A 21,042-nucleotide genomic window follows, 5' to 3' on the forward strand; every position below is an offset into this window, starting at 1 on the left:
CAGAAAGCACCGTGTTCAAGTCTCCCAGTATAAGTCTATTATTATCTAAGAATGTCTTAACTTTGCTTATTAATTGATTGATATACTTGGCAGCTCCCACATTAGGGGCACAAATATTCATGATTGTGAGGTCCTCTTGTAGGATAGATCCTTTAAGTATGATATAGTGTCCCTCTTCTTCTCTTAGTACAGTCTTTGGGATAAACTTTATCTGATATGAGGATGGCTACCCCTGCTTTCTCTTGAGGACCATTTGAATGGTAAATGGTTCTCCAACCTTTTGTTTCCAGGCTGGGGGTGTCCTTAGGTCTAAAATGAGTCTCTTGTAGACAGCAAATAGATAGGTCTTGCTTTTTTATCCAGTCTGAAACTCTGCGTCTTTTGATGGGATCATTCCTTATCTTCCTCATTGCCATCTCTCTAGGCTGTCTTTGGTGAGAAGGACCCCTACAGAATCGTGGTCTATAACCTCGGTCCATATTCTGTCTCACTGGTCTCCCTTGTTCTCTTGCACTCTGGTTGTCAGCACCTTGCATCACTTCTCCCTGCACAGGAGGGTTAGAATACTGTGGTAGATGACCATAGGGTCTCCGCATGTAGTAAGGTGGGAAACGTCTCCTGCGGTAGAGCCGGCGCTGTTGGGCCTGGCCTTCGGGAGCACTTTCCAATCTCTCGTTCTTTTCCCCACTCTCACTATTGTGGTAATTCTGCTGGTAATTGCGTGGAGGACCCTTGCAACATGGATAACATCTATGGTTACGGTCTGCTGTGTATTTATTGCCTTGCACTGGAACTCCACCAGGTCCTATAACATTTGCTGCCTCCTCACCCTTTTGTCCTTCAACAACATCAAACTCCACAGTCTCTCCATCTCCTACACTGTGAAGGTACTTCCAGGGGTTATTCTTCTTTATGGCAGTCAGGTGTACAAATACATCTTCCTTGGTATCATTCCTGTTGATGAAACCATATCCATTTCTTACATTGAACCATTTTACTGTTCCCAAACCTTCATTGCGATGAGCTTTTTGTCCCTGTCGGCAGGCACCGCCAATGTGAGGCTGCCCAGGGCACAGCTCCCTGTGCCGCTGCAGATGGTGCCAGGTTTGGTGTCTGCAGCACTGAGGGCAGGGGGGGCAGAGGGGGCAGTGGGCGACTGCTGAGTCTCGGCTTTGCTGCTCACGGTTGCAGTGATGGTGACTGGGGCGGCTGTGGCAGCTGCAGCTCCTCTCGGGGTATGATGGTAACTAGAGTGCACCTATACTTCTCAATGAGTTGACTTATAACCTTCTGCTTGAACCTTTCATTTCCTTTATATCTCGTTAGTTTCACCAGTACAATCCCCATCCTAGAGTATGGTAGAGTATCCTGTATATAGTTGGTTCTCAATAAGAGTGCATTTATTATTAAAGAATGACTAAATTAATGTGTATTGAATACATACTATAAAATGGAATATTAATGGAGTCATTCATAGCTAAAAGTGAGAGAATATATGTGAAAATGCTTAACACAGGGCCTGGTACTCAATACATGCTGTTTTTACAAAGTTTACTTTTTTTAGTCTAAAATGTATTAGAAACATACTTGATAGAAGAGAAGATGCAATCAGAACCTCAAGTTTAATTCCTAACATGATGAATATTTTCTCCAAAATATTCCAAGACTAATCAGTAAAACCAGGAATCTTGCTATAGAAGTATGAGTAATCTATTTGGTCAGTACCTCAATTAAATTGAAGAAGATCAAATAATCAAATTAAGAACACTTTAGTGACTTATGTACACACACATACATAAATGAACATAAGGGATAGGATTACAAAGGAAAAAGAAAAAAAAAGGGATAGGATTACCACCATGAATGTGGACTTAGAACGTAATAAACATGGTTTTCCTTCTTATGGAAAATAAAGATCTTAATATAAATCTGACATCTACATTCAGTTCCCCATATTCTCTTAGGAGGACAGAGTGCAAGCAGTGACCACCATTTGTGCAATGAAAGGGGAAAACGAAAAGTCAAGTGTTCTCTTTTGTCCAATTAGTTGTGGTTTCTGGAAAGAATAGAGATTATAGAGAAAGTAGAGCAAGGTGCAGCCAGGCCAAAGTTCAAACTGAGATATCACTATCATTTTGTTAAGAACAGTCATTTTATATTTGGAGTTTCTCAGACTCTAAAATGATATTCATGTATGTTTCTTCAAAGATCTGGATTTCCTATAGTATTTATTAAAATTTTAAGATAATATAACAATGTTGAAGCACCATAACTTATGTCCAGGTACTAAAATAAAACACCAAACCAGAGACAGATTTTCATGTCTGCTGATTCACTAAACTAATATTTTCATGACCCTAAGATAATGTTAGCTAGTTCCTTCCCTAGTTGTAAAACTGGAAAGATTGATGAGATAAACTTGATGCCTGACCTTGACATTTGTAAGAGTAAGTTAAGTTTAAAGCTTGTCAAAAGACTGACAGTTCCTCTTTAAAATCAATTTCCCAGAATATTAAATGATGTTTTATGCACAAGTGCATTTAATTTGATTTTTGCCATATCATAGAAATTACCAAGCATAGTGTTGGAATTTTTAGGTGGAAAAAAACCTTTCAATCTTTATTCTATAGTTGAATTCTGAACCCCTGAGGATGGCTCCTTTTGAAATATCTTTCCAGTTATAAATGTATTAAAGGCTTTATTAATAAGTCTGCTTTGAAAGCATAAAATATCTTCCTCTGGCCTTGAATGTAGTGGGCTCTCAAAAAATATTGTTGAAGTGTGCTGTGACTTTGTCTCCTTTTGAAGATTTATTATAAGGGGAAACAATGAGGAAGACCTCTTGACTCCAAAAATTAGAGACTAAGAAGCTTTGACATAGCTTTCCTAGTACACAGTTCAATGGAAGAAGCAAGCTTGCCCCGGAAGAAACAATGCAGGATCTGGCAACTTGTAGCATCAGTGCCAGTATTGATGAACCAGAGGATTCTGAATGGCAGTGCTCCAGGGCTGAGACCTAGAGCCAAATTGGAAGTAAGGAACATAGGAGATGAGATGGGATCTAAAATAAACTGTTTGCCTTTTACCTTATTGTCATCCTTGGACCACTACATCAAAATCACCTGGGGAGTTATTACAAAAAAGATTCCTGAGCTATATCCTAAATCTACTGAACCAGATTCTCGACTGGGGAAATACCTTGCAAATTGCAGTTTTAAGCAATCACCCTCAAGTGATTATTATGAATATCAAAGTTTCAGAACTACTAAACTGATACTTCTGCAAGTGGGCTAACATCCCAAGGTATAGCTCTTCCCAGGATTCTTTGCATTCGAAAAGGAGTTTAACCAACTATATATTCTATCATGAAGCAAAACCTGAAAATAGCAGCCAAGACTGTAGAAATATAGTTGCGTAGACACACAGGAGTGTGGAAAAAAACTTCAGCACCATAGGTTTTCTTCTTTCCATGCACAGAGCTTACATATTACCCCATGTATTTTCAAAGGCTTCTGCCCATTTCAGCAGAGTTCAGCACTGCATCAAAGTAGCCAGCACCAAGGTCACTTGGCCCCACCCACTTAGTGGTCATTTGGCAAAGCTTCTTGGAATCTATTTTGGAAAGAGGGGCTTAGGGTCATTTATGATTTCTAGTTAACTACAGATTAGGCAGAATCTAGATTCAACCTCCAATGTGAAAATATCTTTCTAAACTGTGATTACTTTTCTGTATCTGAAAGAAGTCTAGACTGGTTAATAGAGATGAATTCCTCCTTGAATACACAGAATTCTGCTGCGCCTCAGAGTCTCCTGAACATATCAATGGTCAAAAACACAAGACCATATCTGAATCAGAGATAGAAAACTGGGCTAAAGGGCACCTGGGTGGCTCTATCTGCCTTTTGGCTCAGGTTGTGGTCCCAAGATCCTAGGATCAAGTCCCCCATCTGGCTCCCTGTGGGAAGCCTGCTTCTCTGCCTGTCTGTCTCTGCCTCTCTCTGTCTTTCTCATGAATGAATAAATAAAATCTTTAAAAAGAAAAAGAAACCTGGACTAAATTATTCTAGCCCAATGAATTCCATGACAACATAGTTATTGGTTTTATTTTAATTAAAAGAATTCTGGGGAAGCGGGGCAATATGGTGGAAGAGTAGGGTCCCCAAGTCACCTGTCCCCACCAACTTACCTAGATAACTTACAAATCATCCTGAAAACCTACGAATTCGGCCTGAGATTTAAAGAGAGAACAGCTGGAACGCTACAGAGAGAAGAGTTCGCGCATCTATCAAGGTAGGAAGATGGGAAAAAAATAATAAAACAGCATTCAGTGTGGGAGGGGGCCCCCATGAAGAGCTGGGCTAAAAGGGGTGGCAAGTGCCCCCAGGACAGGAAAGCCCAGCTCCAGAGAAGCAGGAAATTTACCAATCTTCCCCGATGGAAAGGCGCTTGCAGGGAGCTCGGACAGGATCCCAGGAGGGGCAGTGGAGCCCCCAGGTTCCCAGGGGCACTAACAGAGGAGGGGCGCCCCGGGGGAGAGCGCGCCACACCCCCGTGGGCCAAGCTCCCTGAAGTGCTGCAGCGCGCGCCCGGCAGGGCCCTGGGAGCAGCTCCGGCGGTGGCTCAGACGGTGGCTCCCTGCGGAGGGGGCTGCGTGACCTCAGTAGCACGATTCCAGCGGCGCAGGCCCTGAGCCCAAGGCACCGGAGGACACAGCCCAGGATCCGTTGCTCCCCTTGGGACAGGCGGAGGTGGGAAGGACACAGGGCAGCAAGGACGTTCTCCAAGGAAACAATCCACAAAAACAGGGACTGGATTCATATTATGATGACACTAAATTCATTTCTTTCAATAGTAACTCTGAACGTGAATGGGCTTAATGACTCCATCAAAAGGCACAGGGTTTCAGACTGGAAAAAAAAGTTTCTGTTTCCAGTTTCAGACTGGATGGACCTGGAGGGTATTATGCTGAGTGAAAGTCAATCGGAGAAGGACAAACATTATATGGTCTCATTCATTTGGGGAATATGAATAATAGTGAAAGGGAATAAAGGGGAAAGGAGAAAAAAATGAATGAAAATATCAGTAAGGGTGGCAAAACATGAGAGACTCCTAACTCTGGGAAACGAACAAGGGGTAGTGGAAAGGGAGGTGGGCGGGGGGTTTGGGTGACTGGGTGACCCGGCACTGAGGGGGGCACTTAGCGGGATGAGCACTGGATGTTTTGCTATATGTTAGCAAATTGAACTCCAATAAAAGAATAATTAAAATTTAAAAGAAAGTATAGGTACACTTAAATGTACCAGGTATTAGTGTTGTGGAGTGTTGGTGTAAACCTTTGTTTAAAGCAAATACATGATTTTACATTTCCTGTCAGTTTCTGCTGTCTCACCTATCTTCACTCATATATCTACTCACAGTGGTTTACAGATTTTTTTCTTTTTTGTAGTGAATTTTGTTAATATAGAATAAGTGGGCCCTGCAAAGCCCAGAAGGAGAACTTTGTGAGGTAGAAATAGGACTTTGGGCCATTTTTCAACAGGAAAGGATGGTCTGTCTTCACATTTTGCTTTAGTGCTCGATGGATATTTTCTCTATCACAAACACTGGAGTTGTGATTAGGAGTTAGTAGTCTGCAAAGTGAAACCCAACTGGGTTGCCGAGAGGCAGGCAGCTGCAAAGGAAAGCTCAGGCAATTATGGATTTGCAAGAAGAATAAAAGGTTTCCCTAGTGGTTCAGGATTGTATAATCAAATCTGTGTCTGTCAATTGCTAGAGTCAGATAATGGATTTTGCCTAATCCATTATAATGGATTACATAATCTGAAACAGAGGACCTGTAAAACCCATTAAAAGGGATACTTGAGAGAATGAGCATGGTGCTATACAGACTTTGAAATTGCTTTTCATAAGTTATCTCCAAATAATCAAATCTAGGGAGGAGAGGAATGAAGCAGGAGGTGATAGGTATTTCGCTAAAGAAGAAAATAGGCATTTCTACTTTATTGTTTCTTCCCTGGAATAATGGTGATAATAGTAATTTAAAAAAAATCTAGCAGGAGATCTTCCCTCCACCACTCTCAAATGAAAAATCAATAGGTAATGTTTCCTAAAACCTCTACCTTTATTCAAACTCCCAAGTACAACCCCTCATCCCCTTCTGTCTTCTCTCTTCCTTGAACAGATTTTATTAAGGTAACTCTTATTTGGGTTGATGCTGATTTTCATTCCTTCTCTGGATTTTGCTACCTATGCAAAATAGATGTGAGACAGGCGCTATAGATAAGATGGTACCTGGTCTGTTTCTTATCTATTCAGAAGATGAACACATTTATGCTAATAAATGTGTGCATGAGACAGCCACACACTATCCTATAACTTATATCATTGGTTGTTCTGTGCCAAGGAAATTGTTATCTACAACCTATAGAGCCTCACTCTCTCAATCTAAACAAAACTTTTATGATAGCCATATTGGCAAAACATTGCTGACATAAATTTTATGTGGGGATAAAAATATGCTTGCAGGATGTGTAAATTTTATATGGATGTATAGATTTCAGAATTCAAATGTAGCAAATTGATGAGATGGCCAGGGAGAGCTGAATTTTCTTTTTTAAAAGGTGATAAAAATAACCCAAGGGCTACAGACTCAGATAAAAATAAATGCACTATATAATGTATTTGATTTAATTTATGATGTCTTTCCTGTGCCTATTCTTAACAGACTGGGGGTATAATGCCATTAGGTCAGCAGAGGTGCTGTTGATCCCTTACCAAAAAAGACTCTTCCCCTCGGATGAGTGTAAGAGATGTAGTGGAACCTATGAAGCGCTGTCTTGATCTTCCTTTGAGTAAGGATGCATTGCTCTGCTACTGGGAGTGAGGTTAGAAAGACAGCCTCCAGCTGCAGAGGATCACCTCACTCCAAGTCGCACTCCTTCCCAGATCATTCATATCCTATGATGAATGTAAGAATAAAAAAGAATAAAAAGGCCTCTTATCTCAGTCCAATTTGGAACAACTCTGAATAGCCATCCTAGCTCCAGAGGCTCCAGAGTTCCCTGTGGAGACAGCCCAGTCATCCTTGAGCCTGCCTTGCAATTCCATGTCTACCTCTCCCCTTCCTTTCAATTTCCTTTCTTTTACAAGTGTTGCTACCACAGGCACTTCTTAATAAACATCCTAGATGCTAAATTCTCAGTGTCTGCTTCCCTGGAAACACAATCTGGGACCTATGCCACATTATGACTTTTGTGGGTCCTGTGAACTTTTGCTTTCATTGGCCTCATTCTCCAAATAAGAAATATTAAAAATAAGATCCTATGGCTATATTGGTATAAAGATGAATATGTTAATATTTTATGATAAAACTTTTTCTTCTACCTAAAAGTTCATGGTTTTCTTTTAATTCTGAAAGGACGAAAGGCAATTTTTTGGGCCTCAGGCACTGTGGCTATTGTGCCCAATGGGGTAGTCAGCCCTATCTCTGACAGGAGGCAATTATGCATCAAGCACATTAAAAGATTATGAAGTCTGGGAAGACTGCTTTTGTTGCTCTGTCTTCCAACCTTAGATCATCAGGCCCTTCAAATACCTCCTACTTTCCAGGGAAACCAACTAGCAGCTAGCCTTCATTTCGGAAAAGATCATTTGTAGTAAGATGTAAATGATGTAAAGCTGAGGTTTAATTATTTTAACTCTATAAAAAGGTAGTGGTGGATACTTACTTTGTATGACAGAATAGTTTTTGTTACCAGTTGTGTCATTTCCTTTCCACCCCCCATCTTTCTATGTCTACATTTGCTGCTGTTCTGTTAATGCTTCTTCTTCTTTTTTTTTAAGATTCTGTTTATTCATGAGAGACACAGAGAGAGGCAGAGAGACAGGCAGAGGGAGAAGTAGGCTCCATGCAGGGAGCCCGATGCAGGACTGGATCCCAGGACTCCAGGACCACGTGCCAAAGGCAGGTGCTAAACCACTGAGCCATCTAGGGATCCCCAATGCTTCTTAAACATAGATTGAATCTCAAACCTGGAAGGCTCAGATGGCTCTTCTCCATAGCATTATCTATGTGTAGATGAGGTAGGGAGCAGTTGAAAGAGGAGTAAGGGCGGTGCCTAAAGTGAACTAGTTGTCTGCTTCCTCCCACCTCCTTCAAGCCTTTATTCCAGGTTGATCAGCTATCTCTTTTTGTTAAAGATTTAATTTATTTATTCATGAAAGACACACAGAACTACAGAGAGAGTCAGAGACATAGGCAGAGGAAGAAGCAGAAGCAGGCTCCATGCAAGGAGCCCAATGTGGGACTCGATCCCAGGACCCCGGGATCATGCCCTGAACCAAAGGCAGATGCTCAACTGCTGAGCCACCAACGTGTCCCATGGTTGATCAGCTATCTTCTCTTTTAGTTTACTTGGACACTAGAAGGTTCTTTTTATTTGTTTTAAACAATCTAGCAAACATATTTTTGAATGCCTGCTACATACCAAACTGCTTTGGGGTGTTTTATTTACATGATCTCAATTAGGTACAGTAGGATATCCTAGCTCAGCTTGATCTGGATAAATGATCTGACTGTATGCTGAGTCAGTGGCTCACATGGTTTCACAATGCATTAACTAAAGTGTATAGCAGGAAGAAGACCCAAGAGAAATAAGCTTCTCTTCTTAGGGGACTAGAGTCAGAGATAGAGAAGGGTTAAGGGTGAGGACATTATGCCTAGAAAGGCAACAGAGCACTGTAGCAAAGAGCATGGGCTCTGGAGTCAAGCTGCCAGAATTGGAATACTGGCTCTACCGTTTACTTGCTAAGTAACCTTGAGCAAATTACTTAACCTTTCTGTGCCTCTGTTGCCTTACATGTAAAATTGGGATGATAATAAGTACTAGCTTCATCAAATTGTAGAAAGTATTCAAAGTACCAATATATACAAAACATTTAAAACAGTATCTGACATATAGTAGGTGCCTCAAAACATGGAAACTAATGCTATTATGGTGTCTATTACCATCACTGACACTATGGACTGGCTTTATTTGCCCTGGTGGACCTGAAGAGTACAGACAGAAGCCGAAGGGGTTGTTTTTAGAAGGGTCTTTGTGAGATTGATTACCAGTAGCACTGTTCCAGGCTCAGATGACAAAATATAATATGCAGCTGGTGAGAGGGTGTTTGGCACCAGGAGGTGCCATTTGTTATATTAGTGGTTTTGCAGCTTTGTGAACACTAAGAAGTAGCTCCCTAATCAGGGAACTATACTCTTTTTTTTTGAAGATTTATTTATTTGAGAAGGAGAGTGAGACAAGGGGCAATGGGAGAAAATCTCAAGCACATGCCCCTCTGAGCATGGACCCCAATGCCGGGCTTGATCCCATGACCCATGAGATCATGACCTGAGCCAAAACCAAGAGTCAATTGACTGAGCCACCTGGCACCCCATGCAAGCCACACCCTTATCTGGAATGTGCCTACATGAGTTCAGGAGATAGAGGTAGAAGTGACTCCTAAGTAGTGACAACAAATGATCAGGACAAAATCAAACTGTTTTGGCTTGCCAAGCTCCTTCCAACACTGTCTGCTCTATTTACATGACCCAATGTGATTAGGCCCAGAATCTTGGGTGGGGCAGGGAAAGGCAGCAGTCATTAGTCATCATCTGCTCAGAAACTGTTTGTGGGTGGATCAGATACTTGGCTGCATGGCCCTTTGCTTCCTGGGTACCAGACCCAGTGTAACCAGTGCTGTGGCTCACCTCTCGTGAGTCTCTATTTGGAAACCAATGTTTTCTGAAATTCCTTTACTGTTGAGACCTTGTCATAAACAGACTTATTAGGCAGACAATGGGGGATGAGGAGACCTCAGAGGGGGGGAAATGTAGGGGTCAGTGTTAATTTCAAACAAGCATCTTTGCCAAAATGAAATAATTACTGTATCTAGATAAAGCAGACTAAGTTGGAACAAGCAAATGTTCTTGGCAGGAAGTCAGTCACATGCTGCACACTTCAACTTATGGGCAGCTATGGACAGATTTAAAATATTTTTTGGCTTAATGTGATGTTGAATTATTGAACCCTGTTTTGTTAAACATTAATAATCCAAAAATACCAGCATGTGGATCACCAATTTGTTTGTATTGTTCTTAAATGATCCTTCTTTGTCAACTTAATTTTTCACAATCCATCATTACTAAAGTTCTCAGAAATTAGGGAGCTAGGCTTTTTTCCTATGATTTGCTACTAAGGACTTAGCTTGCCTATTTTCAATAAGACTGCCATAGTGACCTTGAATGAGTTTACAAGCAACAATTAACATGTTTCAGTTTCTTTTATTCTACAAACAAACTCTCTTCCTTCCTTCCCATAGTCCCATTCCTTCTTACTTGTTCTTCTCGTCCTAATTCCTTAGATCACATTCCTTGTCTCCACTTTTACACATCTAGTCCCTCTTCAGTCCACTAAAACCTGGTTTCTGCTGTCATTATCCTTGAAAACTACTCTTGCCAACATCAACACTCTCACTAGTCAATGCCATCCACTCATCACCTATGTGCTGATGATTCCTAGATCTATATTTTTAGTCTCAACATCTCCCTAAAATGTCAAGATTTTATATTCAATGGCCTGCCAGCATTTCCAGCTGGGAATCTCATAGACAATTCAAACGCTTTATGTTCGAAATGGAACTCATCATTTCCCCACTAAACCCATTTTTTCTTTTGATGTCTTTATTTTTTTACCCAATTGAAAAGTCATATTTTATCTTTATTTCACCATGCATCTAATAAATCACTATGTCTAGTTGACTTTATCAAATATTCTTTGGATTTGTCCTTTCTACTCTATCCTTACTGATGCTCTTCATTTTATCTTCATACTGCCACCTGCAAGATCCTTCATAATGAAATCTGATCTCGTCACTTCTATGGTTAAAACCATGCAAAACGTCTCCATTACCTACAGAATAAAGCTCAATCTACCAAATTTGGCATTTAAGGCCTTCCTAGATCTTATACTGCCTACTTTTCCAGCCTTACTTTGGAAATGTTCTTCATTTCTTCCCTATACATTGCCCGTTTTTGCTTTTATACTTTGCATATACTGTCTACTTTGTCTAGAATGCTTTTATCTCCCTATACCTTCCTGGCCTGTATAATTTAACATATCTTTAACATTCAGCTTAGATCTATCTTCTTTAGGAAATAGTCCCTGTCTGCCCTCTCCATTCCCAGAGTAGGTTAATATGTCTTTTTTGTGGTCCATGATAGTGTAATTGTACACACGTCTCCCATCTTACCTCCTCTATTTAAGTATAATTCTTTGATTATATGTCTGCTCCTTCCACTAGACTATGACCTCTTTAAGGTTAGGAGCCATGTATTGCTTACAGCTCTATCCTCAGCATTCATTGCCATCTCTAGCATCTAAAAAGGAATGCACTAAATGTTCAATATACAAATGAATGATGACAATAAACACTTATGATTTTATAGCATTGTTCTGTTTGTAAAGTTATTTGCCACATATTGTCTTATTTGAATTGATAGATTGAGTAAAAACAGCTATCCAAAAGGGAGGCAATGTAGCAGGACTAAGAGTTTAGGCTTTGCAATGATACAGCCCTAGCTTAAGTCCTGATTCCACCACTCACTAGGTATATGCTCTTGTGTTAAGTCACTTAACCTTTCAAAGTGTTGTTATCCTCATCCATAAAGATGGAATAACAGTAGTTCCTACTTCATAGAGTTGTTTTGAGGATTATATGAGATAGATAGTTTATGCAAAAACACAGTGGTTCTATGTATATAGTAAATACCCAGCATTATTATTTGTTATGATTATGATTATTGCTATTATAATAATTATTCTTATCCCTCATCTTTTCCCTATCTGGCTTTTTCCTCTTGACATTTGAACTAGATTACCAGATACTATGTACAGCTCTTAGAACAGTTCCTAGCACATAGTAAGCATTCAAAGCGTGATGCCTATTATAATTATCCTAAAGCAATACTGTTCTCTATATGTGCTGGTTCAAACATAGGACAGAAGAAGAGTTGCTTTGGATTTTAAAGATTTTAAAGATATTTCTCTTTTGCCTTAGGCTGGAATAAAGTAATCAGTTATCTTGTTCAGGTCAACAGAGTCTAGACTATTATTTACTCCAAGTCATTGTCAAGTGCTAAGAAAGAAAAGTTTTCTCAAAGAATTAAGAAATGATGCCGCCCTAAAACTTAAATGCAAAATTGTCTTTATTTTCCTGAAGAAGCTTTAAAAAATCAATTTATTTATTTATTCATCAAGTAGTTATTGGATACTTACCATAGGTCAGGCATTGTGCTGAGAACTGTCCTCCGGGAGCTTAGGGTTTATAGCACAGACCTACTAAGTTAGAGTCTGTGTATGGACCCCAGATTTGAGAACTAGTATATACAGAGATGTATAGTCCCAAGAAAAAGATAGTGTAAACCATAGTTTTACAATGAACATTTAATATGGTCTTGAAAAGTCTTATGTAAATTGATGATCTCTTCTCCACTGATTGACAATGACATTTCAGAGCTAATTTATCTTCATTGCTGATTGATCTTTAGTGGACAAAGTTTTTCTTCCTTTTTTTTAAAAAAAGAATTGACTATGAATCTAACTCCATCAAGAATATTTAAAATGACAAAGAACAGAGCACCTGGGTGGCTCAGTCAGTTATGCATCTGGCTCTTGGTTTCAGCTCAGGTCATGATTCAGGATCCTGGGATGAAGCTCTGCATTGAGCTCTGCACTCAGTGGAGAGTGCGCTTGAGGATTCTTTCTCCCTCTCCCTCAGCCCCTCCTCCCTCCTCTCTCTCTAAAATAAATAAATAAATCTTTAAAAATATGTCAAGGCACTGAGGGAGGCACTTGATGGGATGAGCACTGGGTGTTATGCTATATGTTAGCAAATCGACCTCCAATAAAAAAATATACCAAAAAAATGTCAAAGAACATGTTGGGGAAAATGAATAGATGAGGAAGTCCTGTTTGGCCATACATTTGGGCACACATTATGGACTTCCCCAACTATTGCCATCACAATCCATCTATCCCTCACTGGTTTCATTTCTTCTTTTTATTTGATTTATTAGGTGCATAGTATAATCTATGTTTATCAAATTGAATGGTAGATAATGCCCTTGAGTCTCAGCTGATTCTGCTGCTGTTTCAGCAAAAACTTCAAAGAAAATAATCTTTCTGACCCCTTGGCCTCTTAAGGATGGAAAGCTCAGGCCTGATTATCTAACATATGAGCTACCCTGCCAACCCTTAATACTATAGCTAGTGGTCTGTCTTCCTGATAACACTGTATTACTATGTAAGTTGGGGTTCTGGACTGTAAGGAACACAAACACACTCAGGTTATATTAAACTAAAGGAGACATTTGCAAAGGACATCAGACACTCATATAATTGAAGGAAGGCTGGGAAACCATGTTTGCAAAGAGCAAAACCTGAAAAAGCTGGAGTGAACACAGTGTCATAGCAGGAACCACTTAGGGCACTGCTGCTGCTGCTGCCACTACTTCTGCCACACTTGTTACCTTCTTTTTCCTTGTTTTTTTTTTTTAATGAAAAATGCAATTCCTGATAAGACATCTGATTGGCTGAACTTGTCACATGACTGCTTCCTGGCTATATCAGAGGGCTGGTAGAAGCAGGACCAGGATCCCTGGATAATCATAGTGAGAGGTGGGGAATAAGAGGTGAAGCTAACAATTACTTTTCTGCTGAGCCTACTCATAATAGGGGAGAGATTTTTTTCCCCAAACTCGGACTCTAAGAGGACAGGAGATAGATTCCAGACAGCTTTTCTTCTGAACATACTCTAATTAGGCTTTTATACTCCCCTTTTTACTGAAATGATTTATTATGGTCACCAATAATAAATAAATTCCCAAACTCGGTAGTTAATTCTCAGTCCTCATCTTATTTGCCTTTTTAGCAGTATTTGTCATAGCTGATCATTCCTTCTTCCATGGAACAATTTATTCATCTGACTTCCAAGGTATAGATCGATTGTATTTTCTCTTTAGTCACTCATTAGCAATCTTCTTTGCTAGTTCTTCTTTATCTCTATGACTGGTAATTACTGGAGTGTTCTAGGCCCCATTCCTTGGGAATTCGAATACTCCCTAGATGATCTCCTCTAGTTTCATGATTTTGATAACCATCTCTACCCATAAATTTATATCCTTATCTTAGAGTCTTCCATGAAGCCCAGAGTCAAATTAGCTAACTACCTGGTATTAATTTTCACTTGGATTTCTAAAAGGCATCTTCAACTTAAAATATCCAAATATAACTCTTGATCTTGCTCAAAACTTTTCCCTCTTTCTCATTTCAGTAATTTCAGCTCCCATTAGAAATTTCATAACTTATGTTTAAAATATAGCCAGAATCTGACCACATCTCACCACCTCTACTGCTATCATCTTCATCCAAAGCACAATCCATTCTCACCTGGATTATCAAAAGAGCCTATTAATTGGTTTCTCTGCTTCCACCCTTCTGTATGGCCTATTCTCCTTACAACAGTCAATGTGATCTTCTTCGAACATAAGCCAAGTCATAGTACTCTTAGGGTTAAAATTTTTCAGTAGCTGAGTTACTTTTTTTTAATTTATTTATTTATTCATGAGAGACACAAAGAGAGGCAGAGACATAGGCAGAGGGAGAAGCAGGCTCCCTGTGGGGAGCCCGATGTGGGACTCGATCCAAGGACTCCAGGATCATGCCCTGAGCTGAAGGCAGATGCTCAACCACTGAGCCACCCAGGTGCCCCAGTAGCTGAGTTATTTGATCAAGGATTCTCACATAATACTGACTGGGAAGTCTCTAGACAGGTTATGGTACAGAATACTTGCTGCTTAACAAATCTGTTGCTTGGCAAATGGACACATGTTCTTAACAAATGGACTAGGCTCCAGAAAGGCTGATCTAATTCTTTGTTACATTGGTCAGAGAAGGTAAAGAATATACAAAGATATAAAAAATAGCCTTTCTTTTATATAATTGGGGCAGTGAAATGTGTTATGTGTCAGAGACCCAGAGTTTGAGGAGAAAAGGACCTCAGTAGAAATAGAGGTTATGGGGACAGCTGGGTGGTTCAGCAGTTGAGCCCTTTGGCTCAGGGCGTGATCCTAGTCTGGGGATGGAGTCCCGCATTGGGCTCCCTTTGAGAAGCCTGCTTCTTCCTCTGCCTATGTCTCTTCCTCTCTCTCTCTCTCTCTCTCTCTCTCTCTCTGTGTCCCTCATAAATAAATAAAATCTTTAAAAACAGAAATGGAGGTTATGGAAACTGTATAAACAGAATCATTACCAACTAATTAGAGAATTCTGAGAATGCAGAATTTCTGTCTTCATTTACTCTGGGCTCATTTCCATCTTGAAATAGAACATGTTGCTGTGGAAAGATTCACAGAGGTCATGATATCCAGATGAATAACTAGAAGTAATCTAGCTGAAAATTTACTAAATTGAGTGCACTAACAAGGGCCAGTTGGGGCCTTTATGTTCTGAGTTTACATGTGTACAAGAAAATAATAGGGTTAAAGATAAGTTATGCAGGTCATCAGAGTAGCCACAATTATTGGCTGATGCTGAAAGGAACATGAAAGAAATAGAATTTTCAATAAAAATGTCTAATGAACTTCTTAATTTGAGAACTGAGTTTGGATTTAGAAGATGTGCTTATTATTGGGTGGCAAGCACATAGGCAGAAATGTAGATAATGATCCATACATCCAATATCTTGAGAAAAAGAACATGTGTGAACACAAGTGGGTGAGCAGACAAGACATATAGTAACATTGGAACAAATGATTTCAACAGATTAGGAAATTAAGTGTACAGCTGGAAAGGAAAAATTGAGTGGAACATTTGTGACACATTTCTGAGACTTTAATCAGGGTGTTACCTAGCTGATGTGTTCACATTAGAAGAGAAAACTAGAAATTGCTTTTTCTTCTTTTTGATTTATAATGCAACCTGAATTGATTTCTGAATAAACTCCCCAAGAGGCAAGCCTGATAAAATTAATATTGAGGTCATTCACTGACATCAGAAAAAATATTGCTAATTGTTTCCTCATATGGTATCAGTGGGAGAGAAAAACCTTGTCGATGATTAGGTTTCAATAAAGAGAAGGCCACTGGATTTAAAGTGACAGCTTCATTTTTTTTTTTTTTTGTAGCAATGAAGCAAAGACCAAATAGAAGGAGAGAGCTGCAGATGTCTGTAGTGCATAAGGAGGGAAACAGAATAATTTAATTCTGATAATGGTACTGACTAGTACAACTCAATCTAATACATATTTATTGGGCATCTACTGTGTGATAGGCATCATGTTAGAGGCACCAGGGGATAAAAAAATGACACAGCTCCTGACTCAAGCTGCTTGCAATTATACTAATGGTAGGGATAATAGCAAAACTAGTTAAATCTGTAGAGTTTATGTGTGACCTGAGGAGTACAAGTTATTGCTGCTGTGTGAACTAAAAGCAGCGTGTAACTGGCAGAAAAGAGGGGTTTCTTCCCACTGATTTCAGCCTGGAGCCTGTGGGGACTGACAGGGAAGATGATAAGGAAGAAACATTTCACGATGGTATGCAGATTGACCAGGCAGCAGTGATGGTATAGAGGTCCTGTGGGAATGTGCAGGAAGGTTGCTGTTTGTCAGTTGCCCAGGGGCATCACTACTCTTCCTGACCCTGAATTTGAGACAGATTGAGAGATCTGGAAGGGCTAGAGTTTCAGTAGACATTGGGATTGTTGTGTTTGTAATTGGGCCTCCCTCTTGTCATCATGCTCAAGGACTGCCTGACTGATTGCTAGCTTATTTCCCAAGGGAATTTTGTGAGGCCTGTTGGCTGATACCTTTATTTTTATTTTATTTTTTATTTTGTAGTGCTATTGTGTCCTCAGGCTGATGGTTCTATAAACATTTGGTATATAAGATTTACCCTGTAAAACAGAAATGCAAAAAGTACAGACTCTTCAGAAGCAGCAGTCTTTGCAAATTGCTGTATGGTCATTTAAAATCATTTGTATCTATGTATTAAGGCAAGATTCCTAGTAGGTTGGTGAGTAGCTAGTCATTGTGCCTACTCATGGGTGCTTTCATTTGTGTTGTCTATAGCCACTGTCTGTAGGATTGCCCAGGTTACCTTTTTGCTACCTACGGGTAGGTAGAAGATAATAAAGCTAGGGAAATATGATGAAGAAAAGCCAAAGGAAGAAAGAATAGGAGAGGACAAACTGGCCCAGAAAGAATAAGGAAAATAAAAGAATATAAAAATTAGGAGCAAGTGATAAGGGAAGGTGGGGTGGTAGAGGTAGCAGTGTGTCTGGGGACATAATCATTTTAAATGGATAGCAGAGTCTTGGATTAAGAAAATAAATACAGGGAGCAAAGAGGGGAGAGGGGAAAACATGGAAGCTACTATGGGAATAAAGGAGATAGAGGCTTGATGATTACCTTGGAGTCTACAGACTAAGGCCCTAAGGCTGAGGTGAAATTGCTAGGTTTCCTTTGAGACCAACAACAGAATTGTAGGGCTCACATACAAACGCTTGAACAGCTCTAGGGATATTCTGATTCAGCTTGCCCATAATATGATTCTTGGATGACAGCTTTTATTCATTTGGGATATTATGCAAGTTCTCAAAAACCCTAGTATAATGGACAATGTTCCTTGATTGTGGCAAAAAATATGTGTCTGGTCCCCCAGGCAGCAGTAACCCTGTGCTGCATGCCAGTTCACAGAGTCAAGAGAGAATATTGTAAATTGCACTTTTGAACTTGGCCTCGCAGCGCTCATCCAGGCAGGCAGGCCAGACTGAAGTGAACATGAGTTCAGCAAAGGCGAATAATGATAAAAAATGTCATGTGCAAGTCTTCTCTGTCAATAACAAAGCTCATCTTTTTGTGCCAGCAAGACATTGCAAGCAGCCCACATTTCAAATTCAGTTAATCTCAAAATAATTCAAAAATCAAAGAGCTTATTCAACCATCAAGATATACCAGATTGACTCACTGTGTATTCATAGAAGAGACTCTGGGGGAGGGGAAGGGAAGACTCCAATATCAGAATCAGTCAAAGCAGCACTAGTTTTTCTTCAATTTAAATTGTTTTCAGACCATACAACTGTACTCTGAATACTAAGAAATATTGCCAAAGAATAGTTGATGATGGCATCATTTATATTCTCAACTAGGAGTAAAATATAGCACCTTGATCTCTGCAATTAAGTGGCCCTTGCCTCTACCTCACACTTGGGTGTTTCTATCTCACTGGTTTCTTCTTTTAGTTCTGAATTTCACACTCTGTCCCTACTACAGCTGCTGTGGCACAAAAAGCTAGTAGAGAGGTAGGCAGAGGCATCCGGTTTGCAATTTGTCACAATACTAGTATCTTCAGAGTCGTGTGTGTGTGTGTGTGTGTGTGTGTAGTTAGCACTTTGGTTTGTTCCAATATTCCCCCTCCCTCGTTCTCTTAATTGTCTCTCTTAACAGAGGGGAAAGGGCTACTCTTACCTTAACTTGTTGAGCCTCATTTCCCTCATCTATAAAATATAGGCAAGCATCATACCATGCCAGATTCTCACTAAATATTAGCATTTACCCCTAAATTTATGCTTTCCTAGTTTTATGGAAGAGGAACTTGCAACTAAGAGAGGTAAAGGCATTTGCTTAAGGCCACAGGCCTGTAGATGGCAGAGTTGCCAGCTCTACAAATGTACCCCACTGTACTTTGCCTGTGAATGGCATGGGGGAGAAAACTGGCTTCCTTAGAAATTATTTTTCACAGAGGTGCCTGAGTGGCAGGCAATCAGTTAAGCATCCAACTCTTAAAAAAAAAACAAAAACAAAAAAAAAAAAAACATCCAACTCTTGATTTTGGCTCAGGTCATGATCTCAAGGCCATAAGATTGAGCACTGGGTCAGGCTCCAAGCTCAGTGGGAAGGTTGCTTGAGATTCTCTCTCTGCCTTTCCCCCTGCTCCTCTCCTCACTTGCACAAGCCCTCCCTCTCTGAAATACATAAATCTTTAAAAATAAATTATTTTGTACAGTGTATGCCCACTACCATAGAGTAATTATTCAATTTTGATGTAAGACACAGAAGGAAAACTTGCCCAAAGAGTTAGAGGAAAATAGTTAATAATGTCTCCCTACCCTGAAAGGGGTGCTGAGGTTAAGGACTGTCCTCCACTCATTTCTTGCCTGCCTGCCTGCTTACCTACCTACCTACCTACCTGTCTTTCCTTCCTTCCTTCCTTCCTTCCTTCCTTCCTTCCTTCCTTCCTTCCTTCCTTCCTTCCTTCCTTCCTTCCTTCCTTCCTTCCTTCCTTTCCTTCCTTTAAAGATTTTATTTATTTATTCTTTTGAGAGAGAGAGAGAAAGAGAGACTCCCTGCTGAGTGCAAAGCCCTATGTGGAGCTTGATCCCAAGACCCTGAGATCATGCCTGATTTGAAGTCAGACGCTTAACTGGCTAAGCCACCCAGTCACCACCATTTATTTATTTAATACAAGTCCACAATCTCCTATCCACAATTAAAATCTGATGTCTGAAAACTGAGCTGTGTGTGTGTGTGTGTTTGTAAATTGGCACCCAAATTCATTTGACAGCAAAATCTTTCCTGGTCTGATTTATGAAGACTTTTATATTCTTTATTAATCTAATTTAGGGTGAATGTTTGTATCACTAGAAATGTATTAATGTATTTGATTATGGGATGCTGCTCCCAATCTTGCTGGGGTGCAATTTACGGTATATGCCCCATATTCTTTCTCAAATCTGAAAAATATTTCTAATTATGAAGTACTTATGGACCCAAAGGTTTTAGATGAGTAATTCTGGACCTATAAATACACATTTAGTACCTTCATATGCCAGGTATTGTGTGAGGTGCTGGGAATGTGATACGGGATGAGAATGATGATGATGCAACTAACACTTTTACAATACTTGCTCCAAGCTGGGCACTATGAAGTGCTTGTGTGAAGCCTCTTATTTATCATTAATGCTTACAAAATCTTTTGTAGTGGAAATTATGTAAGCCATGCTTCCTACCCTCAAGAAGCTCATAGCCCTAGTAGGGTAATAGTAGCTCTGTGACAGATGCTAAAATAACTCTACAAGGAAAATGTATACACTTGAGCTGCTACTGCTGTCTTGGCCCAGATACCCTGTGGTATCTATTGCCACATACTGGTGTATAATGGAGCAAGAAAAGGCCCAGGACCATAAGGAGAGGAGGCAGAATTGATGGAAAATAAAAGGGTAAGGAAGAGGTGGCAGGGTGACCCAGTGATCCATGATGTATCAAAGGATACATTTAGGAACATAATGTCAGTCAGGTAGGGAATTGAAATGTCAGAATATGTTGCTTGCTATGAAGTTCTGGTCAAGAGCTTTTAATGACCTAATATAGGTTACTGTGACAGGTAAGAGTTTATTGAACAGCCTGGCATGTTAGCTTTGGAAGAATTAGGGAGGAAGTATTTGAAGATTTCACCTCATATTTCTCAGCAATTCCTTCCAAAAGCATGATTTGAAATGAAACCTCAGGGCTCAAACTTTCCTAAAGGCAGGAGCCTTTAAACCTGTAGCCTAAGGATGGCTGCCCAACCCCTCCTAAGTGAGTATGGCTTTGCCCATGAGTATATTAGATAATGCTTTCCCAAATTGCTGGGCTGGGGTCAACTTTTGAAATATGAGAGAGAATCCAACCTGATGTAGCACCTGCCTGTTTCCAGTGGAACTTTCTTTTTAATTGCTCATACTTAATGTCAATCCTGATCCATGCTGTTCAGGTGACCATCAATTACAGATCTCCCCTGGCAGCAGGCCATGCTCCCTCTGCTCCCTTGGAGGTAATTGATGGGCTGAAGCGATTACCTCCCTTGGAGGTAAGCGATGGGCTGAAGCGATGTGCTATGCTACATCACAACCATCATTCCCATAACTAAGAATACATGAGCACACAAAGCATCCTTAGTTCTTAAAT

General features: G+C 40.0%; 1 pseudogene; it reads right to left on the minus strand.

The window, feature by feature from the left end:
* Positions 1-390: 390 nt before the first annotated feature.
* LOC144308819 (Y-box-binding protein 1 pseudogene) overlaps positions 391-21,042 on the minus strand; it is a 199,331-nt pseudogene continuing 178,679 nt past the window's right edge.

Source organism: Canis aureus, chromosome X (genome assembly GCF_053574225.1).
Source record: "Canis aureus isolate CA01 chromosome X, VMU_Caureus_v.1.0, whole genome shotgun sequence".
Taxonomy (NCBI): domain Eukaryota; kingdom Metazoa; phylum Chordata; class Mammalia; order Carnivora; family Canidae; genus Canis; species Canis aureus.